This window comes from Microtus ochrogaster, linkage group LG1, assembly GCF_000317375.1.
Source record: "Microtus ochrogaster isolate Prairie Vole_2 linkage group LG1, MicOch1.0, whole genome shotgun sequence".
NCBI lineage: Eukaryota > Metazoa > Chordata > Mammalia > Rodentia > Cricetidae > Microtus > Microtus ochrogaster.
The window spans coordinates 48,058,869-48,086,548 of NC_022027.1; positions in this window are offsets into that span (position 1 = coordinate 48,058,869).

Below are 27,680 nucleotides of genomic sequence, written 5' to 3' on the forward strand. Positions count from 1 at the left end.
TCCATAAGAACAAATACACAGAGATTATTAACTTTCCACAAAAATACGGAATTCTCATCATCTAGTTAATTTGTCTTCCTTTTATAAAGCAGTTGTGTTTCAGGGGGTATGAATGTTTAAATACTGATAAAATGATACCTATTTTGAATAAAGTAAGGAAGGATGTTAATTATTTGGTGAAAGTAAGCAATACAGAGAACAAGGAAGTTTCTGACAAATGCATTATTGGTAAGAATGTACTTGTACAAATTTCTACTTAGTAAATGAAGTTTAAATCCAGAATAATACAAAATACCCAAGTCCCCCATCTTCAGAAAATATGGGAAGCAACTAAAGATCATTTTATTCGTTTTTCGAAAAAGGGTTGTGAGTTAGAGGTATACCTAGCCGCACGAAATCCAGACACATGCAAAACCAGATTTACACATATGATAAATTATTTTAAGGTTCTCTGAACACCAATGGCATCATCCATCAACATGAAGCTGCTTCCACAAATGTGCGCACATTTCCTGAAAGGATTTATAATACAGCCAATACGGTACATTCTGAATGTGTTACAGAAAGGACAGATTTACAGGAGACAATCTGCCTTCATGATGATTGCATATTGTGGCATTTCTGGTCCATATGGATCAGTAAGACTTGGATAGCAAGCATTTGACCTTCAAAATCATGCAAATGTGAAACCAGACGTCTTCCCTTACAGCTGGGAGCGTCAGGAGGACTTCCTCAGCAAATTCTGGAGAAAGTGATTGAAACACACTTTGACCATGGAATGGTCCTGAGATTTGATTACTTCTAGACCCCTCCTTGTGGAGAAGGATCTAGTCTTTGGTCCTTTCACTACAGCCCTTCTGGCTAACCTTTACTCATGAGCACCCAAAACTCAACTCCTGATCATTTCTGAGAGAACTTGCTAACTCAAGGCCACAGGCTAGCTCTGTACAAGACACAAAACCTTTTTGTTCATGTCATAGTCAATCTCCAGAAATAATTTCTCATGGCCTTTGCAAAGGTCTGTGAGTGGTTTCTGTCCCAGGCCTCAGGAACATGTTTTCTCACTTCAAAGCCTTGATGGTGCCAGATATCATCAGACTGTTTATCTAGCAATGTTAATTTTCTGGGTTTACAGTGTAACAATTCGCCAAGATTATTGGAACAGAATCCCAAGGAGTTATATTTGTTAATCGGCCAATTTTTTTCTTCATTTAAAAATTCAGTGCAAAATGGTATCGCTTTTCTAGAATGCTGACGAGACGGGGCTTGAATAAATCAATTTTTTTTCCAAAGCAAGGGAGATTTGTAAAACATACTAAGATTGAGAGAAATGATTTCAACAGTCTCCCTCTTTATAATTTAGGGTTTTTAGAATCCTGCAGCGAGAGGCGGACTGAAGGAAGTCACAGGCCGGTGACCACATTCTGTCAAGCTGAAGACACAAGCAAACCCAATCATAAAAAGATGTCTGGGTGGACTCTGTTTCCATGGAGACAGTGTGGCCAGGGTTTTCCTTCCATCATGGTACCTGCAGCATCCTCCTGAAGAAGTAAGATAATAATTAATTAATTAACTAAATTTACATTCCAGTCACAGTTTCTCCTCTCTTCTTTCCTCCTAATCAGTCCCTCCCACTCCCCAATCCACTCCTCATATGTTTTTGTTCAGGAAGGTGCAGGCCTACCATGAATATCAAAAAAACATGGCATGTAAAGTTGTTGGAAGATTAAGTACCTTCCCGTATATCACTGGACAAGGTGACCCACTATGAGAAGTAGTGTACCAAAAGCTAGTGAAAGAGTCAGAGACAGCCCTTGCTCCCTCTGTTTGGAGCACCACAATAAGAGCAAGCTACACAAGTGTCACATATATGCATAGTGCCTAGGTCAGTCCCATGCAGACTCCCTGGTTGTCGGTTCAGCCTCTGAAAACCCTTATGAGTCCAGGTTAGTAGCACGAAAAATAAAAACTCAAGGACAGACATTGGGGCTCTGAAAACCCCTATGAGTCCAGGTTAGTAGCACGAAAAATAAAAACTCAAGGACAGACATTGGGGCTCAAGCTTAAGATCAGAAAAGCAAAGCAGCCAACCACTAGAGAGAATATTTACTTCTACCAAATCTTCAGACCGAAAGGGCTGGATCCTGTCTCCACAAATCCTCAAATTGAGCACCAAGAATGCCCTGAAATACACTACCTTATATTCTTCTCTAGAGCTAGGATTAAAGGTGTGTCATTCCAAGTGCTAGGATCAAAGGTGTGAGCTCCTTTTCTCTTTTAGACTGATTTACTCCTGTAGCCCAGAGTGGCCTTGAGTCCTAGGATTAAAGGTTTGTGCCAACACTGCCTGGCCTGTATGGCCGACTAATATGGCTGCTTTATACTCTGATCTTCAGGCAAGTTTTATTTATTAAAACACAAATAAAATATCATAATAATACTGTGGGTTTCCTTGTGGTGTTCATGACCCCTCTTGCTCCGGCAATCTTTTCCCCCTCTTCGGAAGTGTTCCCTGAGCTCTGCCTAAGGTTTGACTCTGTGTCTGCATCTGTTTGTAAGGTAATATTCTTAAAAAGCCATAAAAGAGAGGGTAACAGACTTATTCTTATAGAAGTTTCCCTATTTAATAAAAATTAAGTCAATTTTATTGTTTATTCTAAAGTGCTTTTGTCTAGTTCACTTGCACATTTCATAGCCCACAAGAAGTACAGAGGACAGAATTCTAAAGAATTTCTGAGTTTTAATTCTTTTTCTTATTAAAAGAACCAATTTGTTATCCAATACTAAATGATCATCCTTGAAAACATGTATACAAGTAGTATTATACAGACTGAGAAGGCTGTATTTCTATATTTTTATATATATATATTCAACAATTAATGATACTTGAGGCTCTGAATTTGAAAGAAAGTAAGGAGAACTATAGGAGTATTTGGAAGGAGGAAAGGGGAGGTTGAAATGATGCAACTGTATCATAATCTCAAAAAATAAAAGGAATAATTTTTAAAAAACATAAAAAAATTCACACAACCTTCCATGAATAATTTCTCTATGTTTCTAGAATCTCCTGGAAGTCTTATAATATTATATCTTGCTTTCTGGCATTTCCTGATCATTTTAGGAGTTTAGAAGGAGATAGCTAGCAGGGCAATGTTTTTATGCTCCCCTGTCTCCAGCCAGCACTGGTAATTCAGGGAAAGTTCTATGAATAATATTCAGGCTTTCATTGTTATTGTAATGCATATATAAAAGAGCCTCTTAACGAAACACGCTTGTTAATAAAGTAGTCTCATGACCACTGAGAGGCCAAGACCCAGGAAAGGGAAGATTTTGATGATGATAAAAATGTTCAGTCTGGTAACGTTTGTGTTATTCATTATCTTTACAATGGATATTTCTGAATCTCTCTTCTGTCCAAATCTTATTATAGTTTAGCACCCTTCGAAAAGAGAGGTCTACTAACGCACTTTGTATGGGAAGAAGAAAAAGCATAAAAGTTAAATAGAAAATTTTATGGGGTAAAATTAGGTCATTTTCCTGTTTAATACAAAATTTGGTTTTAGGTCTATCTAAATGAAGAAATAATCAGCTGAGTGATGTTCAATTGCTCTTAGGCCTGACACACTTATTCTCCACTCCACATTTCTATACACTTATTCTCTTGTAAAACTGGGGTGGATTAGGTGGTAAGAACAGGAACGGAAACATTCTCTGAAGTCTTCTGTCCTATAGTGTTTCTAGCAACATCTGTCTGCATCCATGGTGGCTGCCCCCATGAGCCTTGGCCTTTTATGCTGCCAGCTCCTCCTAGGTCACTCTTCACATGGTTTCAGTTACATTCATGGTTCTGGCTTCTGGATCTTAGAAATACCTCCTCCTGCTCCTAGTGATGGAGGAGGGTCATTTGTCTATGTGTTACTCTCATTGGTTAATAAAGAAACTGCCTTGGCTTTTTGATAGGGCAGGATTTAGACAGGTGGAGTAGGCAGAACAGAATGGTTGGAGAAAGAAGCAGATTTAGGCAGATGCCATGATTCTCTGACCCGAGATAGAGGTAGGCTAGAATCTTTCCCAGATAAGCCACCACCTCATGGTGCTACACATATTATTAGAAATGGGTTAATCAAGATGGGAGGATTAACCAATAAGAGGCTGAAACTAATGGGCCAGGCAGTGTTTAAATGAAAACAATTTGTGTGCTGTTATTTCGGGTGTAAAGCTAGCTGTGCAGGAGCCGGGCAGGATGAAAAGCAGCCCACTCCCATCACTACACCTTGGGGTGGTGCCTTTACACTGTGCTGACTTCTTGTTCTCCTCTCCTAGTCAGCATTTACTCTTCTATAGTCTTGGCAGCTTCAACTTCAATATTTTCATTTCAGAAGTCCACAGCAGTGTTTGCTTTCCTGATTGGACTCTGATACACATTAACTTGCTGACATGCCGTTTTTGTCTCAGACAAAATATGGAAACAGAATCAGAACTCTGGGAAGCAAATAGATCTGAAACGTTAGATAAGGTGAGTGGTGGTAGATGAATTGTCATTTAAGATGGAAAACTAACCTTTTAGAACAATCTGGAGGCTCCCTGGCACACATCTCACAAAACAAGCAAAATGATATCCTTCGTTACTCTCATTTCCAAAGTATTTTCTTGCTACTGTTTGCATTGTGAAACCCTAAGGTTGTTCTATGTTGAAATACAGAATCCCAGTCTAATTAAGAAGCATGAATTCTCAGAATGAGTAAAACTAGTTTCAACTTTTGTGAAATAAAAGGATCATGGAATGAGCACACATATTTTATCAATGTACCATTTCAGTTAAAAAAAAATCTGCTGATAAATAGATCTGTAGGTTTTTCTTACATTTTCTCTATAAGCTCCAATGGATAAGCAATAGCCTGGAACCAAAAAGCCTTTGAAACATCCTCCATCTGCCCCTCATGCTCAGCGACCTTGAGAGAGTCACCTGAGGTGACAGTCTTGAAGATATAATCTAGGAGTGCCTGAGAGAGCAATCCAAACTGTACTGAAGCAGAGAGAAGAAATGTCAGTGCTAACAAAAGTTAAACAAAGAGAACAACACTTCATGTGTCTAGTATACCAAGACCCGTGAGCATTTTCTCTATTATGGTTAATCAGCTATAGCTACTTATCTTTGCTTGTGTTGATGCATGGTCAATTATATTTCCGTGATCTATTGTCAATAACCATTTAAGGACCCCTAGAACAAATCTTCAACATCTAGGTAATGATTTCCTGAATAGACCCCAAGTAACCTAGGAAATATGCTCAACTATGTTCATAGCAGCATTGTTTGTAATAGCCAGAACCTGGAAACAACCTAGATGCCCTTCAATGGAAGAATGGATGAAGAAAGTATGGAATATATACATATTAGAGTATTACTCAGCAATAAAAAACAAGGAATTCTTGAAGTTTGTGTACAAATGGATGGAAATAGAAAACACTATCCTGAGTGAGGTAAGCCAGACCCAAAAAGAGGAACATGGGATGTACTCACTCATATTTGGTTTCTAGCCATAAATAAAGGACAGTGAGCTTATAATCCACGATCCTAGAGAAGCTAAATTAGAAGGTGAATCCAAAGACAAACATATAGGCATCCTCCTGAATATTAACCTTCATCAGGCGATGAAAGGAGACAGAGACCCACATTGGAGCACCGAACAGAAATCTCAAGGTTCAAATCAGGAGCAGAAGGAGGGGGAGCACAAGCAAGGAACTCAGGACCGCGAGGGGTACACCCACACACTGAGACAATGGGGATGATCTTTCAGGAATTCACCAAAGCCAGCTGGCCAGAGTCTGAAAAAGCCTGGGATAAAACCGGACTTGCTGAACATAGCGGACAATGAGGACTACTGAGAACTCAAGAACAATGGCAATGGGTTTTTGATCCTACTGCACATACTGGCTTTGGGGGAGCCTAGGCAGTTTGGATGCTCACCTTACTAAACCTGGATGGAGGTGTGCGGTCCTTGGACTTCCCACAGGTCAGGGAACCCTGATTGCTCTTCAAGCTGATGAGGGAGAGGGACTTGATCGGGGGAGGGGGAAATGGGAGGCAGTGGAGGGGAGGAGGCAGAAATCCTTAATAAATAAATAAATTTTAAAAAAAGTAATAAAGTAAAAGCAAAAAAAAAAGACTAACAATCTAAAACACATCTAATTAAAGGGAACATCTTCTCAGCAAAGAAACTGCCAGTTGAGTGAAGAGGCAGCCTAAATATTGGGGGAAATATTGGCCAGCTTTGTGAATGCTATAGCCTGATCTCAGGATATTCATACCTTATTTCCATCAGGACAAGATAGTATAAGACTTAACACATATAGTGCCTTTCTCTACCCCGTGTCCATAACATATCAACTCTGTCTCACTAGACCCAGACAGGTTTTCAAATGCTTCTCAGCAAATCTTCATCAATCATTTAGAAATACCTGAGTTATTCCTCAGATCTGGGAATGCAATGGGAAATACAGCCAAAAATATAAGGCTATCATGGGATTCTAAAGAATGATATCTTTCAGAAATTATCCTTGCTGTATCTAGGCAAGAGTACAGGAAGATTCACGGGAGTGGCTACTAGTGGGAAAATAGAAAGGGGAAGCCAACAGAAGAACAGCTGGCAAGTTTGTCTTCATTTGAATGTGATGAGTTCCCGCTGCCAAAAGGCTTGTTCTTTGGATATATTCTTTAAGTAGAGCTGGAGCAAGTACAGTATGGGCATAGTGATGGGCAAGAGCAATGGAGACTTGCTTTGATATGGAACAATAAAGCAGATACCATGTCACCTTCATATTCTAAGTTCTAGCATGTCAAAGTCTTGGGGGAAATGATACTGTACTTCAAAAATCACTTAAGGGCTCCTTGAGAAAGCTTCAGCAGCAAGCGGTTGATTTGTAAAGTCAGCCAGTAGTTTCTTATTGAATACTTCCCTTGTATAGCATTTTGCATGGTACTCTTGTTATTTGTGTAAAAAGTGGGAGCAGCAATGCCTAGCTAAATTTTCTTGCAAGATTCATTGGGGGATTAAATGAGAAAAATGTTTTAAAAAAGTATCATTTAGGCTTCGTGTACTATTTTTATTATAGTCACATACCAATGATAACTATTTTTTTTCCAAAAAAGAGGAAACTCTTCAATGATTTTTCTTCTTTAGTATGGAAATATGAGGAAAATAGAAAATCAACAAAGGATTGCACAAAATTGCCAACAATAATCTCTGATTTTAGGACAGCCATGTGTAATTTTTTATTTTATTTTATTTTTTGTTTCACAGGGAAACGCATAAAGGGTGATGAACGAGCACATGAGCCCATGTCGGAGAAGGTAGTGAGATGCTTTTCCCTTTTCTTTGTCTGTCTCTATGGTCATATTTTCACTCTACCTTGCCTTTAATTGACCACATTTTCTAGGTCATCACAAACAAAGATTTCATCAAAGCAATGACTCTGGCTTACTGGCTCCCATCTTTCCACCAGCCATTACATGTCTTCAGACATTTTGTGAAGTAACCTCTTTCGGATTTGGTTCCTGGAAAGACAAGATTGTAAGTGTTCTAGTTCCCATAATAGCCAACCATTCTCACTTCCACCGTACAGACATTTGGAAATTGCTAGCTCTGCATCAGTCTTTTTAGCCACTCTAACAATAATGGGCAGGACATCACTTGATATGGGCATATCAGAGTCCTCTTCCTTATTTTCTACTCTACTTTTTTCCCTACTTCTTCTAGTAGTCAAAAGGCCGCTAATCCAATCCAGGAATGTTTGCAGTATCCCCATTTTGTCTCTATCTCCCTTCTTTAACCCTCTTCCTCCAGCCACAGAGTTCTATGGCTCCTTCCCTGCAGACACACATGCTCTTCTTTCCTGAGGCTGGTATCTCCTCTTTCAACTTTTGTCAGAGCTATCTAACTTCTTCTTCTAATAACTCATCTTTAAGATTTTCCTATTACAGTCTATCAACCTGCTTGGGCCAATATCAGTTCACTGAGATACCATCTATTCAAGTAACTATAATGCCCCATGTCCGCTTTAGCTCTGCTGAAATTTGTTAAGAGCTAAGTCCTGTAGGGAATAAAGTGTCAACCCAGGGACGTAGCTTTCAAAGCCTGGCTCAGTCTAATGCCTTCCTGCCACACTCCTGTTCCCATTCACTCTATGCTCAGATAATACAGACCGACTTTGCCCCTGGACTTGTATTCTATTTTGTGAATTTGTTTTTAGTATTTCATTAACCTGGAATGACTTTTTTTTCTCCTGTATCAGAATTGTGTATATACTTCAAAGCATGGATACAAATATTCCCTGGGCTTCCTTTGCATTTGCATAGATAGCTGTCAATGAATCACTTATCTCTTGAAGTTTCCAATTAATTGCTCATTCCTTAGTTGAAGTGCTATGTTATTGTGTGTATCATATAGAATTGTTTTATTCTGCTCTTGACTCTTTGAGAGACATTATTTGAAGAAAATTCTTTAAAATGTTAATGCTTAAAATAACTAATAACATGAAGGGAGTGGATGTCATTTCATTTGAATTATGTCCAAAGAAATTTATCAATAAACGAAGTAATCTATTAGGAAGTTTACAGAATATCATTCTGCTATTCATTTCTGTTCTACATAAGTTTACCTATCTGTATGAGAAAATTTATTAACTCTATATACCTATATATTTTCAGTCTAAATCTAAATACAAATCAAACAGTTAAAAATTATTTAACTTTCGTAGGTTGTTGTGTGTGCAGTAATATCATTAAATAGCCATGATCATTTTGTTATATTTTATTAACTTTGTTATTAATTGTGTGTGGAATGAGTGCAGCAGGAGACATGTAGAGGTCAGGGGACAATGTGTAGAAGCTGGAATAAGTTCTTTCAACCTCGGTTACCAGGCTTGGTGGAGAGCACGTTCATCCACTGTGCCATCTTTTTATTCTTTTCTTGAAAGTGCTTTCATGTTTATTTAATGTGCATTAGTGTTTTGACTGCAAGTATGTAGTGTGCCGTGTGTGCCTGGTACTGTGAAGGTCAGAAGAAAGCATAACAGGAGATTATTAGTCACTATGTGGGTACTGTGTACTGAATCCAGGCCCCTTGTAACAACAGTGAGTGCTCCTAAGTGCTTTGTCATCTCTTAAGCTTTTTTATTATTGCTTATAATTTTTATTTTTATTATTATTTTGATTCTGTGTATTTGTGGGGGGCAGTTACATGAGTGAAGATTACTGCAGAGGCCAGAATTGTCAGATCTCCCTGCAGCTGGAGTTTATATGGTTATCTTTCCATCCCACTGCATTATTCTTAATACCAAGAAAATATTTATATAAGTAATTCTTTTAGATGCATTTATAATGGATTAAGACATTTTTTAAAGGTTTTGTGTTTGATTGATGTTTCCCCCTTCACAGTAATGTCTGAACAATGCTCTGGCCTAGAATGTGGAAAGAAGAATTTAAAGTTTTCAATACAGTTTCTAAGGATATTCAACATAAAGAATATGTCATCTATGCTTTCTGTGTTCAGCTGGCCTGAGAATTCCAAGCGTTTTCCACAACAGTGAGCACCAATCATTTAGAGCATGTCTTAGTATGTTCAAGATGTTAGTCAGCACAAGTTTAAACACAGAAAATGCACAATTAACTAACACATATGCTTATGCATGCATTTACATGCCCAAAGTTATTAGATATGAAAATAAGACCTAGTGTTGTTTGAAAATGAAGAAACAAGTAGCCCAATGGATTATGTTACACATTTGACCTCTGAACTCACTGGAGCTGACTTTATATCCAAACTGAGAATTTTCGCATTGAAAAACACTAGAAATCACTTACAAAATTCAACACTGACCACGATTGCTGAATGTCTTTAACTCAGAATCTAATACTATGTCTTATTGACTTAAAAATATGTATTTCTTGGTGAGGCACGTGTAGCAGATTTTTTTTTCTTTTTTGCAAGTAATTCAAATAAAATGAAGTGGTCATACTAGTATAAAAGGACTAGAAAGCCAAATGTACTTATGTGCACTTTACATGGTGGTAAGACTGTGCAGAATTCTAATGCTTTTATCAAACTCTGTTCCATGAAGGCAGCAGCGAGGGGGACACGTTCCCTGTCCCCTCTGGCTGTAGCTTCCTAAGTGTTCTAATAACTCAAGTACACTGCCGGGACAAACAAGGCAGCCATAGCTGTGTCTGGAGATTCTGCATCTGCCTTCCTTAATCAACTTGCTTTCCTGAATATGAATTGCAATAATGAGTCAATTAACGTCCTCAAATGCCAATGAGATGCAAAAGAGATTGGTGGTGGTAGCGGCGGCAGTGTGTTTCAGGAGCTGTTCCAATGTCTAGATTTTTAACGAGAGTCACTCACTGAGCTCACAACTGATTATTTATCTCCTATAAACGTGACTGCCTGGCTCTTTACCCTGCAGCCCTCACCATGGCTCCCCCAGGAAAGCAGAAAGATAAATAAAACCTTTTTTATAAAAATAAAGAAAGAAAGAAAACTCATTGGTTTGGAGCCCTCACCCCAAAGGTGTAACGTTTGCATGCAGACACTAAGATGTTGGTGGCTTTCCTTACTGAAGTTCTAGAATTGTGGCCCTTTCTTCATACATGTTGACAAGTAAAAGCTGTCTAATTTCAAATGGTTAGCTTTGGCTGACAAGCCTAGATGGTATATTTAAATAGTGAATTGTCATTTGCTATTTTCTGTCAGGGCTTTGAATATGTTCCTGTAAGTACAACACAACGTTTATACTCTTATTTGATTCCCATTTTAGATCCACTAGAACTAAGGCTCAGAGAGATGTTTGCATCTCTTTTGAAATCAGGCCCATCAGTTTCCACTTTTTTCCTCAACCTCAGCATGTCTTCTAGCTCTCCACAGCTGTGGGGCTTGGATTTCTTACCTGACTCTTGGGATATGTGCTACAACTTTGACTTTTATTACTGAGAGTTTTCTTAAGAATTCTTCAGGTTCAACGAGTAGTAAATGTTCAAAAGCAATTTACTGTTCAGACTTTTCAGCTCGGTGTTTAAAAAAAGATGGACAGCTGGCTGACCACTTGGCAAATGTAGGACCCCCAAAGTAAAATGATAACTCTGACCGCATGGCCACTTTTCCCTGACAGATTGGAACTCCTCACTGGCCATATTTTAGTGTAAAAACTGAACTGCTGAAATTCAGTCATATGCTTTCTTCCCAGGGAGTCGAGCAGAGTCCTTCTGAGGAGCACGTAGCCATCCATAATAAAATCTGCTGTGCCAGAGTGACCGATTTAAAGCTTGTTCTCCTGAAAATTTATTTCTTAATTGTCACACTAGGCAGAGGGAACTGAAAGACATAATTTAGTAAATTGTCAAGTTATTTCCAAATTAAATGGGGATTTTTCAAAACTATAAAAGAAAATCATTGGTGACTGTTCACAAATTATTATTCCCAGTTTAGCTATGCCTTGTGCAGACTCGTTACTTCAGACTTCAGTGGCTGTTTAGTGAGTATATCCAAGTGATTAAAAAAGTCCTAAATATGGAATGAGAATGCTTTTAACCTTGCTTTATTCTGCAAATATTGATGCTTTTCTATGTAGCGTTACCTTTAAAATGATTCTAAATCATTTAGATAAATCCTGTTAAAAAAAAGCAAGCAAATATTCAAATTGCATCTAAAAGAAGTATGTGTTATTATTTATCTTGCCTTCTCACGCTTGATAATGAAAGTTTGATGACCTTTGCTCCTCAAATGTTTTTACATCCAATAAGCAATGTAACAATATAGAGCGATGGTTAATAAGGGTGTGGAAGTTGTAAAGTCCTCTGTAATGTTACATCTCAGAGGCTAAAGAAATTTTATAATGTAGGAACCATGATGTCGACTTCCTCAGAAACGAAATACCTAGTGAGACTTGAGTTTAAATGGCATATGGCTTCATTTTGCAAACAGAAGATGGTTCGCCATATTCACTTTGTGGAAATTCCTTCAGGAGAAATCCAATACAAGCTAACGTGTGTGGTTCGTGGGAAAACAATGCTCTCACGCCTTCAGCGCAAAGCCATGGAGCTGGGAGTGGGTGCACTAGGAAGGTATACACACCCAGGAGAGTAAACTCACAAATGGAGTTCTCAGCAAACCGGCCCTGCAGAAAAATCAACCTCTACTTGCTCCTTTTGCTTTTAAGATCCTGTTTTGAATTAGAGAGGACAAGCAAAGCGCTCTGAAGAGCGCAGCCTTGCATTCAGCTCTACGGCCTGGAGGTGGTGCATCAATAAGTCTTTACACACAGTACAGTAGTCTACACACTCAAATAATTAAAAGTAAAGATCCCAGTTTCCTCATAGAAAGTTCTTCCACAGTTCCCGTCAGAGTAGTTACAGATGTTCCTCTGCTTCCAGTCTAAATGAGCTCCAGTAAAATGTATTTTACAGCCCTCCTTGGTCCATTTAGATTCTTAATGAATGTCAAAAAAATTTTCTCTTTCCTTCGGCTTCATTTAAACAAACTGGAATTGAAGTTCCTTTCCTCCACCAGAAACAAGCTAATACTTTGGTCTTAGAAACACTTTGCATAAAACCCTGACTCAGGTCCCCACAGCACTGAAAATTGACCCTACAGGATAGGGCTATATGTGATCTTATTTTTAGGTCCAACTGAAGAAAAAAAAATCATCACTTGGATAAGCTGAGGGACAGAATTAGGTCAAGCGGCAAAATGAGCTTAAAACGCTTTTTGTGATTTTGGCCTGACACCTGTGATGGACTCCCATCAAATTCTGAATTTCTGATGACCAAATTTCTTAATGGTTTTTGAGCACATCCTAATGAGAAAGCTCACTGAACTTGGGTGTTTACACCATCTCATTAAAACAATAACCAGTAATTAAACACAGAGTGAGTCACAGCAATTTATCATAGCCATTACCTGCATGTGCTCAAGAAGTTTAACATGGGACCTGTTGATGATACATTCAGTAGGATCTCACCTTCTGCAGGCTGGCTTTTTCCCAGGTGCCATCATCTGACCTGCTCTCTGCTGGTGCCTTTCATTTTCGCATTAGGTAGGTGGTCCATGTGCAGCAGCCAAATTTTCCTCTCTGTCCAGAAAGATGCTTAAGTTATATGTAAGTTGACCCCCTGACTAGTCAATGTTCTTACTGTTTGTGGGGAATTATGAGAAAGAAGTACATTTATTTGACAGTTGGGCAATAATTCGTCAATAAAATGTATACATATGGGGTCTTCTAATTAGAAAACCCTTATAGAAAATCAAATGGTCATCAGAATATTACAAAGTCCCATCCTTCTGGAGCCTTCATTTCCTCAGAAAAAAAGGGGGGTTTGCTATTGAAACGTTTCAAAGGACTTCAGTGTTGGCTTTTCAAGCATTGGGGCAGCTGAAGGATGACGTATAATCACACCCATTGACTTGTCACTCATGAATGAGGGTGACATCAGTCATGAATGGCCATTTGGAATAACATTTTACATAGCTTTACAAGTCACATTGAGATGTGATTAAAGAAGAAAGAGAGACCAGAGAAAGAAGAGGAGCCCATAACCAGAGTCTGTGGGAAGCATTTTGGCAGCTAGGAACCAAGAATTCTGGCATAATTAACATTTTCTGTAAAGATTGTCCACATGAAAACATTGTTGCCTTTATGCAGAAACATTTCCACATCCAAATGCTAAAGTAACAGTCGAACACAGATCCGAATGTTTATGACCATGGGTTAGCCTCCCTCTTCTCCTCGACACCAGAATGTCATACCCTGCTAGTTGTGCGTGTTTATGGTGAACTCTCCTAACTTCCAGCACAGAGAAACAGGTCTTCACTACCATTTCTACTTTATAATCATTTCTTGCTTTTTTTATTTATATAGTATTCTTTTATTTTACCAGTTCATTTTAGTTAGCTTCTATCTCTGGATCTTCAGTCTGTCTAACCTGTTAGCAATTCCACCCTACATACTTATAATTTCTTATATATTACTTTTCTTTGGGGATGTCCAGTTTGATTTACTTTATTATCTCTACTTAGGTTTTCTTTCTTTCTTTGCATGGATTTTCAAGGCACCCAGACTCGCTGCAAGCTCACAATCCCTCTCTCTCTCAGTTGACCAAAAGTGGGGTTACTGTGCACATCACTATGTCTGGTTTTTACTGGGTTTTTTTAAAGATTAAAACTTCACTGTAAAGAACTTGTAAATAAAAAAGATCACATTGTGAGATTAGCCAGACCCAAAGTCTGTCTGTTTCAATGGACTTCTATGTAGTTAGAACAGCCATTTTTTAAAAAAAAATTTATTAATTTTATTGAACTATATTTTTTCTCTGCTCCTCTCTCTTACTCTCCCTTCCCCTTTTACTCTCACCCACAGACCCCATGCTCCCAATTTACTCAGGAGATCTTGTCTTTTTCTACTTCCCATGTAGATTAGATCCATGTATGTCTCTCTTAGGGTCCTCATTGTTGTCTAGCCTCTCTGGGATTGTGAATTTTAGACTGATTTTCTTTGTTTTATGTCTAAAAGCCACTTATGAGTGTGTACATATGATATTTGTTTTTCTGGGTCTGGGTTACCTCAATCAGTATGATGTTTTCTAGATCCATCCATTTGCCTGCAAATTTCAAGATGTCATTATTTTTTTTCTGCTGTGTAGTACTGCATTGTGTGAATGTATCACATTTTCCTTATCCATACTTTGTCTGAGATGACATTTAGGTTGATTTCAGGTTCTGGCTATGACAAACAATGCTGCTATGAACATAGTTGAGCACATGTCCTTGTGGTACGATTGAGTATCCTTTGGGTATGTATCCATAGTGGTATTACTAGGTCTTGAGGAAGGTTGTTTCCTAATTTTCTGAGAAATCATCATACTGATATCCAAAGGGGCTGTACCAGCTTACATTCCCACCAGCAATGAAGAAGTGTTCCCTTTATTTCACATCTTCTCCAGCATATGTTGTCATCAGTGTTTTTGATCTTGGCCTTTCTTATAGGTGTAAGATGGAATCTCAGAGTTGTAGAACAGCCATTCTTAAGCTGTAGAGCTTCACATTGTGTTTTACACTTTCATTATTAAATATACCTTTATGCACCAATCCACTAGAAAATTAAAATGAAAGTTCATGACAAGGTTGAAAAACCCCACAAATTGAGCTTTATATACTCTTTCATGACTTGTTTTAATTAACTAATTTTAATTTATTTGTTATTTAAATTTAATTCATTAATTTAATTGATTATATTAGTTAATTCTTTGAGAATATCATATAGGCATGCAATATATTTTGATCATATTATGCTTCCAGAATCCTCCCAGATCTGTCCTTCCTTTCTTTCTTCCTTCCTTCCTTCCTTCCTTCCTTCCTTCCTTCCTTCCTTCCTTCCTTCCTTCCTTCCTTCCTTCCTCCCTCCCTCCCTCCCTCCCCCCCTTCTTCTTTCTCTCTCTCTTTTTAGAAGTAACTCAAACATTTGTGTACCTATGGGTCTGGGATCATCCACTGGACCTTGTTGGCCTACCAGGGCCCATAATCTTAAAGAAAATTGTGTTTCCCTCCCCAGGAAGCCATCAAGTGTCAGTTGCTCTTTTGCTAGAGGAAGGAACTTATGAGTCCAGTCACTTGCAAGCTGAGTGTTGACTTGCAAGCTGAGTCTTGATCAAGCCTATGAGGCAACCTCAGCTGCTCTGAGCTCACAAGTTCAGAGTTTTCTCATGTTCAGAAGATGCTGTTTTGTTCCTATCCTTGCTAACATCTGTCTCTTCTTGTCTCTCTTCTGTGATGACCTCTTGATCTTTGAGCCTTGGGGGGATTGTGTGTAATTAGACCAGACTTCTTTTTAAAAATTTAATTTAATTTACTATTATTGTGTTGTGTATATATAAATAATTTGTGTGTGTGTGAGTGTGTTTGTGTGTGTATATATATGCTGATATTGAGAAGTTGGTCCTCCCCTTCTATGGTTGTTTCCAGTGGTGGGAATCAGGTCATGAGGGTTTTGTGTCAAGAACTTTAATCCACAGAGCCATCTTGATTTCTCACTAGCTCATACTTCTCCCTGCTATCACAGGGGTTGGCAATGACTTTTTGTAATGCTGTTCCATTTCATCCTTGGGTCTCACTGGAGGTCCAATAGATAATCATGTGTTTTAAAGCCAGGTGCCTTGCAAAGCACCTTTCCTAATTCTCTTGTCCTTTGATCTATGCCAGTCATGTCTGCCTTCTTGCTGTGACTCGCACACACCAACAGAGCATCTCTGGGCCTCTGCAGAAGCTGCTGGCTCTGTCTTTCTCCTCTCCATCTTATTATTTCACACCATTTGCTCTATGTTTCTATTAAATGTCATTTGATCAGGAAGCTTTCACTGCTGAGATGCTGTGAGATACAAACTAGTAATAGCATATATCGATTTCCAGCCCATTTGGTTTCTGTGAATTGTTTTCTGGCTCCTAATGCTGTATTATAGTTAGAATTTTATCACAGTAAACTTTCATTCCCATTAAGCAGTAACTTGGTCTTTATTTGTATACTAATGTAGCTCATCAGGACACCTGGCTTTGCGATGGGGCTCAAAAACATCGTTGTTGGAATGGATTAATTTATTTAAAAGGAAGAAACCATTACAGTTCTTCCCCTTGAGTCTTGAAGTAGCAGGACTATGTATGGCACATACTTAAGATTGAAATATATATGTATGTATATGTATGTGTGTGTTCTTATTTTTGAAGTGAGAAGCTCATCATACAGGTGGATAGAGACTTTTTCCTAAAGCATAACTACATAAATCTCATAAGAGCTATAGAACCTTCATCATTGAAAGGAAAGCCCTATCAACAATGTTCCATTGTCTCTGGGTCACTGCATTTTCCTTACTAAACACTTAAAAAACTGTTTTTTAAAAAAATCTCTTTCAAGACCTACCTTGAGCTGCAATGAATTATCATAAAGAGGAATTGACCAACATTCTCAAGGTTACCTCGTTTTCATTTCTTCGTATTTCCATTGGGGGAACCAGGCAGGAGCTGTTGGCTTTTTATCTGCATGGGTTTTAAAAGAGAGGCCATGCTTATCCTAAACACACTGGGCAAATCTATATTAGTGTTCTGCCAGTGCTATGAGCTTCTCTTTACCTACGCTTCACATTATAACAAGTTTGTGGGCATAGAACTCTTCTAATTTTCCAATAGGTCCGGCTGCCAGGTCCTCACAAACAGAATGCTTAGTCATTTACCAGTCTTTATTCATGTCATTTATTTAGTGCAGAGCTTGCTACAACAGAGTTTATATGTGTGTTTGAGTCTTCCAACTGTCATTTGCCAGATAGACTATTTGTCTCTGAAGCAGAAAGAGCTGCCATGTCACACACTGGTTGTGAGAATTTAATGGCATATTTTAAAATTCAGCAAGCCTTTCAAATTACACTAAATAGTCTTTGGACATAAGTTAACTTCCTTCATGTTTTATGGTTATTCTGTCCTGTTCTTTTATACCTTTTTCTATCACTGACAATAAAATTAAAATTTATTTTTATTTTTGTATTTATTCTTTGACAGTTTTGCATGTTACATGATGTATTTCAAACATTTTCAATACTCTGTCCGTTTTGTCCCATTCTGGGTCCGTTTTATACAGGTAGTTATTCTACTTTCATGTCTTCTTCTTTATGACCCTGAATTGCACGAGAATTTCTTGTATCACTGTCAGTTCAGGGTTATGTACTGGAACATGAGCAGCTTACCAGTGGCTTCACCACTGTGCTTGTCAAGTCTTTCCCTCCCTGACTCTTCACTGCATAAAATGCTCTTGTAACTAATGATGAAAAACGCACTAAATTATGGGCATAAACATCAATATTTAGAAGACAATTTTCTTCAAGGTTTTAGAGAATTATTTGACTAAGTTTTCAAAATTTACTCATTTAATAATAATAATAATAATAATGATTTTAAAATTTGTTTATTGCTGATAATTTTAGCCAATATCTGTAGAATATTTTGCATTAGGTATAGTGCTCAATAAAACATCAACTTTATCTTCTCTACACCTCATACTGGCAACACAGTATTGGTGTTTTTATTGCATTCCTCATTTTACAGCTGATAAAAACTGAAGCTTATAGGATTAAATGATTTATGAAATGTCACCTAGGTCTTCAATACCAAGTTAATCTGAATTTGGGAATATTAAATCATTTTTAATAAGCATGCTATCCTATGTACTAAATTGATTTTTTGGCAATATACTTTTCTAAAAGGCACAGAGATGTACAAGGATTACATATAAAACATGCTTATTAAATATAACATAGAAAACTAGTATTATTTAATTTTATAAAATAATTATTAAATATTATATATTAGTCTTTGTTAGCTATGGGAATATGTGCAACTAAGAATCTATTTATTTTAAAGAGTAGTTTTTAATGTAAATATGTATTAACATATTCTTACTGCTTCTAGCAGTAAATTACATTTAAAATAAATTTAGAAATTATTTTAGGAAATATATTAATTATATAAACTTAATTAATGATAACTTCAAAAAGTTAAAAAATCATTAAAACAACATTCTGTTTTAAACTTTTTATTATATATTCTCTGGTAATTTCATTGCTACTACAATATATTCATATCATATGCATTTACCTTTCCCTGTATTCAACGCCTCCTATATGCCCCCTCCAACTGAAAATTGCATGATTCCTTCTTCATGTCTTCTTCTTCTCTTATAACCTACTGACTACAATTACTGTTTCCCATATATTCATTCTTGCACGGTCACCTACTGGAGCATGCGCAATTTACCATAGGCCACACAACCGCTGACAACCTATTCTCCCTCCTTCTAGAGACAGTAACAGCAAACACTCCTCCCTCAGTTAGGACTGACCTCTTGAGTCCCTCCCCTTATTTGTGTTGGAGTGTTGTCTGGCTTTCATTAGTCTTGTGCAGGCAACCACAACTGCTATGAAGCCATGGGTACAACAGCCTGTCTTATCCCAAAGACATTATTTTGGAGCAATCCTCTTTGTGGCACAGTCCTGAGTTTGGGAGGGAAGAGCTGTCCTTGTTATAGCTGAATGTCGAGTCACTTAATCTACGCACTTTAATCAACTATGAGTCTCAGTATGAAGCACCATCCACTGCACAAAACAGTTTTTCTAATGAAAAGTCAGAGATTTACTAGTATTGTCATAAGGACAAATATTAGAAGGCAATTTGATACTGTGTCCCTTCCCCAAAATAATAGAACTGGGTTCTCTTCTATGGCCTATGACCTCCAAGGCCATGTATGTTTGGCCTGGTTTATAGAACCAGAGATGGATCTTGTGGATATGTACCTCTCCTGGGCATATAACCAAAGGATTTTATTTCCCATTACAGAGACACTTGCTCACCCATATTCATTGCTAATTTATCCACAAAAGCTAGGGAATGGAAAAATGTTTAGATGCCCTTTCACTAATGGATATATATTGAAAATCTGGTACATTTGCACAATTGAATTTTATTTAGATGTAAAGCAAAACTGAAACTTGCAGGTAAATGAATGGGAAGTGATTACACTCAGTGTTTGGTATCCTAGACCAAGAAAGAGTGATACAACATGTTCTCTTTCACATGTGGATCCTAGCTACACAGCGTGAGGGTAGAAACCAGGAACCTAAGCAGAGTCTGTGAGGGATAGGAAGAAAGAGCTTAGATGAGGGGACATTAGGACACATGAGATATGAAAGGAGAAACCAGAATCATGAAATGGGAATGACTAAGTGGGAGACAGTTGGGTTAGACTAACATAGTTTGATGGAACAAAATCCCCCCCACAAAGTTCTCCATGAACCCTAAACCTACCTCGCTCAACAAACAGCAGGAAGCAGTTTGGAGAAAACAATGCCCAAATTACCAAAAATGATTGTTTAAAATGTTTGTTTTCATTTAAAGGGGGATATGAAATATAGAGATGAATATTTTACATTGGCATGGACTTTGGTCTATTGATACAAATTTAAGGATGATTTTGTTACTATGTGTATATACATTTCTATTCTTATTTAAGGTATTGTGTTTGTGCACTTTATTTAAAAATGTAGTGTATAATTAAGAATACAAATTAATAGTTATATAAAATAGTCAAACTTCGTTAGGTTTTCTAGATGTACAGAGACATATTTCAGATAAATAGGTGTTCTTCAAACCTTTCAAAGACTTACAAAATATGGCATTTAAATGTTTTAAGAACTTAGACTTTTCTCAACAGTGAGACACATCTGCTTCTGGCAGCATCAGTTACTTCAAAAAGATTATGGGCATTGAAGAGACTCCCTATGGAGTTTACTAACCATTTGGGCAATAAACCGCTCTTGCCTGGACTGCTTGATGGTATGTTGTATGAACTGAACACACAGGACCCACCTCTGAAACACTTCTTTTGCTAGCTGTAAAATACCAGCTGTGTATGTCCACACAGCTATTATGAAAATGCAATGGAAGAACAAAGGCAAAAATCCCTCATGTTGGGTTTGGCAGAATTTGGACTCAATGAAGGGTCATCATCATCCTTTCTAACCAGGCCTCTAGTCAGTGCTCTCAAAGTAAGGCTTGTGTTTTGCTCTGATGCCTTAGCATGAGTGAGTGTGTTTTAGACACATTAGCATAAAAGTCTAGAAGTAAACCCTCATGACGATTTAGGGCTCCTCTGATGGAGGTATATGAGATTGGTTCCATTAATTCTGATGAGCCACTCCAGAAAAGGTGGATTGAGCCAGAGAGGGTATGCAGAGAAAGACATGGAAAAATGAATTCATGAGGAAGTCAAAGGGCTAAAAGTCAGGGACAATGGGGACATCGTGATGGTGTCCTTGCCATTATCACCAGAATAACCAGGACAAACACACACACACACACACACACACACACACACACACACACACACACACACACGGCTTTATATCAGAAATAACAAACATTACAGCGTATCTCCCTGTCAGGCACTACATTAAATATTAAATTCTTAGTATAATAATCTTGTTTAATTTCACTAGCAATCTTTAGAAACTAGTATATTTTTAATAATAAGAGAAGTAAGACCTGGAACAATTAATGAATAACATTAATGAAGCTAGGGAGTGATAGCAATGGGCTGACATTAGACATACCTGTACCTTGTTCATAAGAGAAATATTAAAATCCAGTCATAAATTCATCAGTGTAGCAGGGTCTGAAGGAGAAAAAAGAACACGGAGGAGTTAATAAAGACTTTAGGAGCCAAGATGTCAGATAAAATATAGAATGCCAAGTGAAATTCAAATTTCAGTAGAATAAAGAGTGATATTTTAGAACAAATAAGTACCCAGTATTATGTATATGAAATTCAAATTTGACTGTCATTCTTATTGTCTAGATTATAGAGATCTTTTATTTTTTAAAGAAGAAAGCAGGCAAAGAAATAATGAGGGGGGTTTGACTGAATAAAATATACCTACAAGGAACGTTCTTTGACCATGTGAAGAAAGACAAAACCCAGGAGTGTATCTAATACATGCTGACTAATGTCTTCATTTCACAGAAAAGGAGCACAGATTCTTCCTTTTAAAATGTCCTGCCAGTTGTGTAATCATGCAGTATTTGAGGGCCTCACAGAAGTGAGGTCATCTCTTTGGAAACAGCTTTACACATTTCCTATCCCCTGTTCCTGAAGCCAGTAGAGACCATACTGAAAATTCATACTGCCTTCCATGCTGAAGCAGATAGTATGCCTGCTGGACAACTGGCATCAAAGCCCAAAGGACATAGTGCATACAGTCATGAGCTGGAGTTACCTAGAACAGTCAGGACTTACAGCATTTGCCAGTTTCCAAGGCATAAATACTGCCATGGAGGGCTGACTTCAAGCTAGAAACACAGTATCACTGAAGGCAGAGCTAGGAAAAGCACATAATAACCCAGCAAGCCATGACACATATATAACCTATATAAAAATACCCCATGAATATAGATAGTGAAAAAATGTAATAAAATGATTACAGTAATGAGTTTTATGTATTTACTACCTTTGTCTTAATATCATTTATTTAATTACAAAGGCATATAATTTAATTTTTAATAATAAAAATACTTTGTGAAACTCCCTAAAAATTAATAACCAGTTCGTACTGCATGAGCATGCTATTGGCAAGACTTCTCAGGAAATTCCTTTCTTGTGATTGTAAAAATTGAAGAGGGATATTGTGGAAGTAAATAAGAAAGCAACCTATAGATACATTTTATTATCAATGAGAAGCTCTACTAACGTGGGTTATGTGTCTTATAAATGACCCAGGGAATCAATGCTTTGACTTAACCTTTCTGTTACCCTTCAGTCTCTGCATGGAGAGGGGCTCTGCATCTCTTAGTGTCTGAGGTACGCACTGAAGTAATTTCCACTTTGGAAGCTAAACTCACTCGCTCGCTCTTTTACAAATGGGTCACCGATTTCACAATATAAAAGCAAGTTGGTTATTTTGACACAATGTATTTCATAAGGACTATTTATTACATCATGATAAATGCCCCATGGAATTGTATACCATTTTCTTCTGAGAATACCAACGATTTCACTTGAACAGTGACGTTTATTTTTCAATTTTCTTGTATCTTTACCATCTGCTAATGTTAGGTGCTTGGAGAGTACCTAGTTATCAATTTATGCTTATTAGAAATATGATGGATTTTTAATTTACTTAAAAATTACTTTATTTTCCTTTCTTTTTATATCTTCAAGGTCTCTTAGTTATAATAAGACTATATATATATGTATATATATACACGTATACACACACACACACACACACACACATATATATATATATATCTTTAAATAGCATTACTATTGCTACTTCAGGATCTCTGTTTATCCAGAAACAAGAACAGAATAGTAAAATTAGCAAATGTATGTTTTTGAAGTTTCATTAAGTGACCTTTGCTTCTATATTATGCTATAATGTGCTGGTAGAATGCAGACAATGTATGTTTCTCCATACCACATTCCCACAGAAGGATGCAAGTGCCAGGACCATATCTATAAGGTCATCGTTTGTAGACTAAGCACAAATGTGATCAATCAAGTCTTTCCAACGGAGCAATAGCCAGTGTGACCTCAACAGACTTTGGCTTTTGGAGCCAGATCGCTTTAGTGACAGACATAACCCTGGTGGGTCGGCAGCATCCTTCACTGCTCAGTCTGCCATCTGCCACTGTGGAAACTTCATCATTAAAGCAGAGTTGTTTTTGAGAGCATTATTATTGCACAGAATGTTACCATCTGTAAGTAGGCAAATCTGAACCACAATGTATGTCTACCTAACTTTCCTTCTCTGTGTATATCTTAATGGAAAATGTGCATGCATCAGTCTAAAAACTAGGAACATTTCCTCTTGTATTATGGAATTATCTCCTTCCAAAAGGCCTCCAGTGTATAATCTCCTCCCTTTAAATATGGCTACATTTAGACCATCACATAAAAAAGTTTAATTTTATTTCACATTTACTGTTCTTATTCACAAAGCATTTTTAGCTATGTGATATTATTCAATATATCATGAGGAAGATCAATAACACACACACACACACACATATATATATATATATATAAAATCAGTGACAGGGTACCACCTGCCCTTTGGCAACTTTTAATACCATGGAATATTTACGCAGGTTATAAAAATATGGTAATGGCAATATTAAATCAGTATTTCTTTTTTTTAGAATTGGATATTTATTAATTGAGTTTTGGGGAGGAAGGAAAAAGAGGAGAAGGGGATGAGAAAAAGAGAGAAAGAAAGAAAGAAAGGAGAGAGAGAAAGAGGGAGAGAGAGGGCCTCTCCGAGAGAGGGGACAGGAACATTAAATCAGTATTACTATAAACCAGACCTTATATGTATATAAATTCTACTTTCATTAGCCACATACTGTTACATTTGCCTTTATATAGGATAGGTATCCAAAGCACAGAGGTGTTAACTGGTTGCTCCAAATCACACAGCTTGGAAAGCAGTCAACCCTCCCAACTTGCCATTAGGAAGTCTAGGATTACAGCCACACACTGAAGATTTGAATTTGGGACTACAGCTTATGTAGTGAGTGAGTGCTCTATCCACTGAGCCTTCTCCCTACACCTATATTTCTCTTTGATATTGGGGGGTCTTTGGATCTGAATGTTGGTGGAATATGGTTAGCTCCAAATGATCTGGGTCATTAAAGCCTCCTGCTCATTAACAACATGCCAAATAGGTAATGACAGTATTTGACAAAGGGAAACTTAAAAATGAATAACTATCACACCTTTTTCATTATCTTATAATGAAACTGTGCAGCATGGCCTTTATGTTTATGCCCACTATATAATAAAGTGCTTCCAGTAGAAATTCCTGTAACTCAGATTTGTTAAATGCACAAACTTAAAGGTGTGATAGTTGCTAAGGGATCATTTTATGCAAATTAGACATCAGCCTATTTAGGCACTGGTCGTGACCTTCCCTATCAAACCCTCAGCTGCACTAGTATCAAAGGAAAGTTCAGCACATTTTAGCAGGTGGAACATTGCTCAAGTAATTGCTTTTCACAAAGCAAGCAGTGGTTCTGGGAGATCAAGTTAACATCTTGGGGGCAGGAGCTTGGTGGATTAGACTAATATGCAGTATTTGAGGAACAATGCTGGTGCCATTATGAAGGGGGCATTGCAGGGTATTATCAGGCAGGTGATGGCTTAACTACCTGTACAGCTAATGCAGGAAGAATAATGATGCAAATTTGAGCAGTGATTCAGAAGTAGATTCACCAAGTTTCATCATGAAGTTAATTGGGCGGGGGGAGGGTGAGAGCTGCGAAAGATGGCATTAAAGTAATTCAGAATGGAGTCCCAGCCAGATAGTTTGGGTGAATGCTCATGAAATAGGTTTTAAATGACAGAAAAGTTAAAAAGGGAAACCTTGGCTATTAAGAAAATAAAAGGGGAGCGAATCAAGATGTTCCATAGGGGCAGGAACCAAAAGGGGGAATGCGCAAACGGGAACTCCCAAACAACCCAGGCTGTTGCCAAGGACTGATGTAAGTCTTTATTGCTGAAGACAAGATCTATACAATTCATTGTACATGGAGAAGGCACACTGGTGCCTACCAAAGACTTTATCCTTACTGAGTAGTTTTCGGTATACCGAAAGATACTCTGGATCCTACCAAAGAAGAAAGGTAAACAACAGCCCAGCTGCAAACTCTTTGACAATGGTGACCTGGCCCAAGATGCACTGCTGCAAGAGTGGCACGCTTGTGAGAGTAACCAACCAGTATCTGATTGCATTGACAGTCCACTTCTTGAGATGGAACTCATCCCCAACACAGCTCTGGTGACTAAGAGCCTGAGGCTAGATAAGCCAGATACCTAGGAGAAAATCAAATATTACTGTTCTGCTAAAGGAATGTAGCAACCAAATGACTCCCAAAGACATTCTGCTGTACTCATAGGTCAGTGTCTTGCTCAGCCATCATCAGAGAAGTTTCCTCCTGCAGCAAATAGAAACAAATACAGAGGTCTAAAGCAGACAACAGGCAGAAAATGAGAGACCGTGGAACACTCAGGCCTGAATGAGATGTTGCAATCAACTCTTCCCCTCACAGCTCAGTGAATCCTGAAGAAGAGGTGGTGAAAAGATTGTAAGAGCCAGAGGGGATGGAGGACACCAAGGAAACACATCCTTTTAAACACAATAGGGAACTCTGCACATATGAACTCACAGAGACTGCTGCACAGGGCCTGCGTGGGTCTGAGCCTGATGGGGTTCCAGTGCTGAGAGTGGGAATGGACACAAGCCCACAGCCCTGACCCATGAGCTACATCCAATTGAAGCCACTCGCCCAGTTTGTTCTCTCCAATGGAGTCTACGAGGAAAGCAAACCACTCTTAAGGGCAGATCTCATGCCCAGCAGCAGATGGCCAATGCAAAACAAATTCACTGGTAGTTTGGAGGAATTTTTTTTTTTTTTGTCTCACAGTGCTTTTTCTGGACATTTATCTCTCTTTCTCTCTCTTTAAATTACCTTTCAGAGGTCTTTTGCTGATATATTATGGTTCCAATTTTGTGTTTTCATGGAATTTGAGTGTTTGTCAATGCGTGTGTCTCTCTGTATCTGTATGTGATTTTTGTGTGTGCTTTTTCTTTTGCTCTTTTTTTCTGTTCATTTGTTGTTTTGTCTAATTTGGGTTTTTTTCTTTTTTCATTTTCTCCTTTTTTAAGATGCCTGCTTGTTTTTGAATGAGGAAGAACAAGAGAGGATGTGGATTTGTGTGGATGGGTGCTGGGGAGTTTTTTAGAGGGGAAATTAGAGTATGGGAAGCCATAATCAGAATATACTGTATGAAAAAAAATCTATTTTCAATTAAAAAGGGGACATGTAAGTTAAAAATTGAGAATATAGACTGTGTCTTGTATTTACTAAAATAAGAATTTTTAAAAATTTAATTAAAATATAAACACAATACTATTTTTCTTCCCTAACCTCCTTTCTACCTCTAACATGTCCCCAATCCCCAAACTTACAGCCTTTTCTTCCTGTAATCATTGTTGTTACGTATATGTATTAATAGAAAGCAAACAAATACAAACTGCTGAGACCATCCAGTGTCACTTGTATATGCATGTTTCTAGGGCTCAGCACTTGGTTTCTTTAAACCCATAAGGAGGGTCACTCATTCATAAAACTAATCCTCCCCCTCAGTAGTTAAGCCTAAAGCACTTCGCCAAGGGGTGGTAGCTCATGAAATTTCCTCTATCCACGTTGGCATATCAGCTTTTGTTAGAACTGTTTATGTCTTCTCTATGCATCCACGCTGGTGAGCTTTCACGGGAGTCCCTGCCCTGGCTAGAAGGTGTGGTCACACTTCAGATTTCCTTGTTTTCTTAGAGTTCTTCTTTCCCATTTTCTGTGATGTTGCCTGAGTCTTATATGCAGTTGCATTCATAGCTGTGTCGGTTAGGGCTGGGCACCTCGTGGCCAGTTCTGTGGTCTGTGACTTTTGACTAATGTGGCTTTAGTCAATAGTCTTCTGCTGCAGAAAGAAGCTTCTTGGAGAAGGGGTGAACTCTACCCACATCCGTAGGTGTAAGAACAAACACTTAGAGTGTGGTGAGGAGCTATGATGGTTGAGGAAAGTGATAGTATAGGCTCTCTTCGAAGATTTATGAAGTCACTAGCCATTTGTAATTGGCTGGGTTTACGGTACTGAACTTTGAGTCCACTGAAACAGAACTTGGTTACCGCCAAGATATGTGCTACTATTGCACAGTTAGAGATCTGCTGCGAACTTCTCGACCAGCGAGAAAGAACAACCACCACACGAGGATTCTTCTCAGATCATGCTTTAATGCAGTGCCCTTGGTTGAAGGAGAACAGAAAGCGAGGGGCAGGAAGCGAGGGGGCCCAGAAAGCACTAAGGCAGCTGCTTATATAGGGAATTGGCACATGGGTCGCCCTGTGATTGGTTGCCACCATCAGCTGACACCAGACTGCATCGGGATAGGCCCAAGGACCCTTATCCACCGCGCATGCGGGAAGCAGGGGACACGCAGCTCCCAAAGGCATAGCCAAATATGGAGTTGTTTATTTCCAACA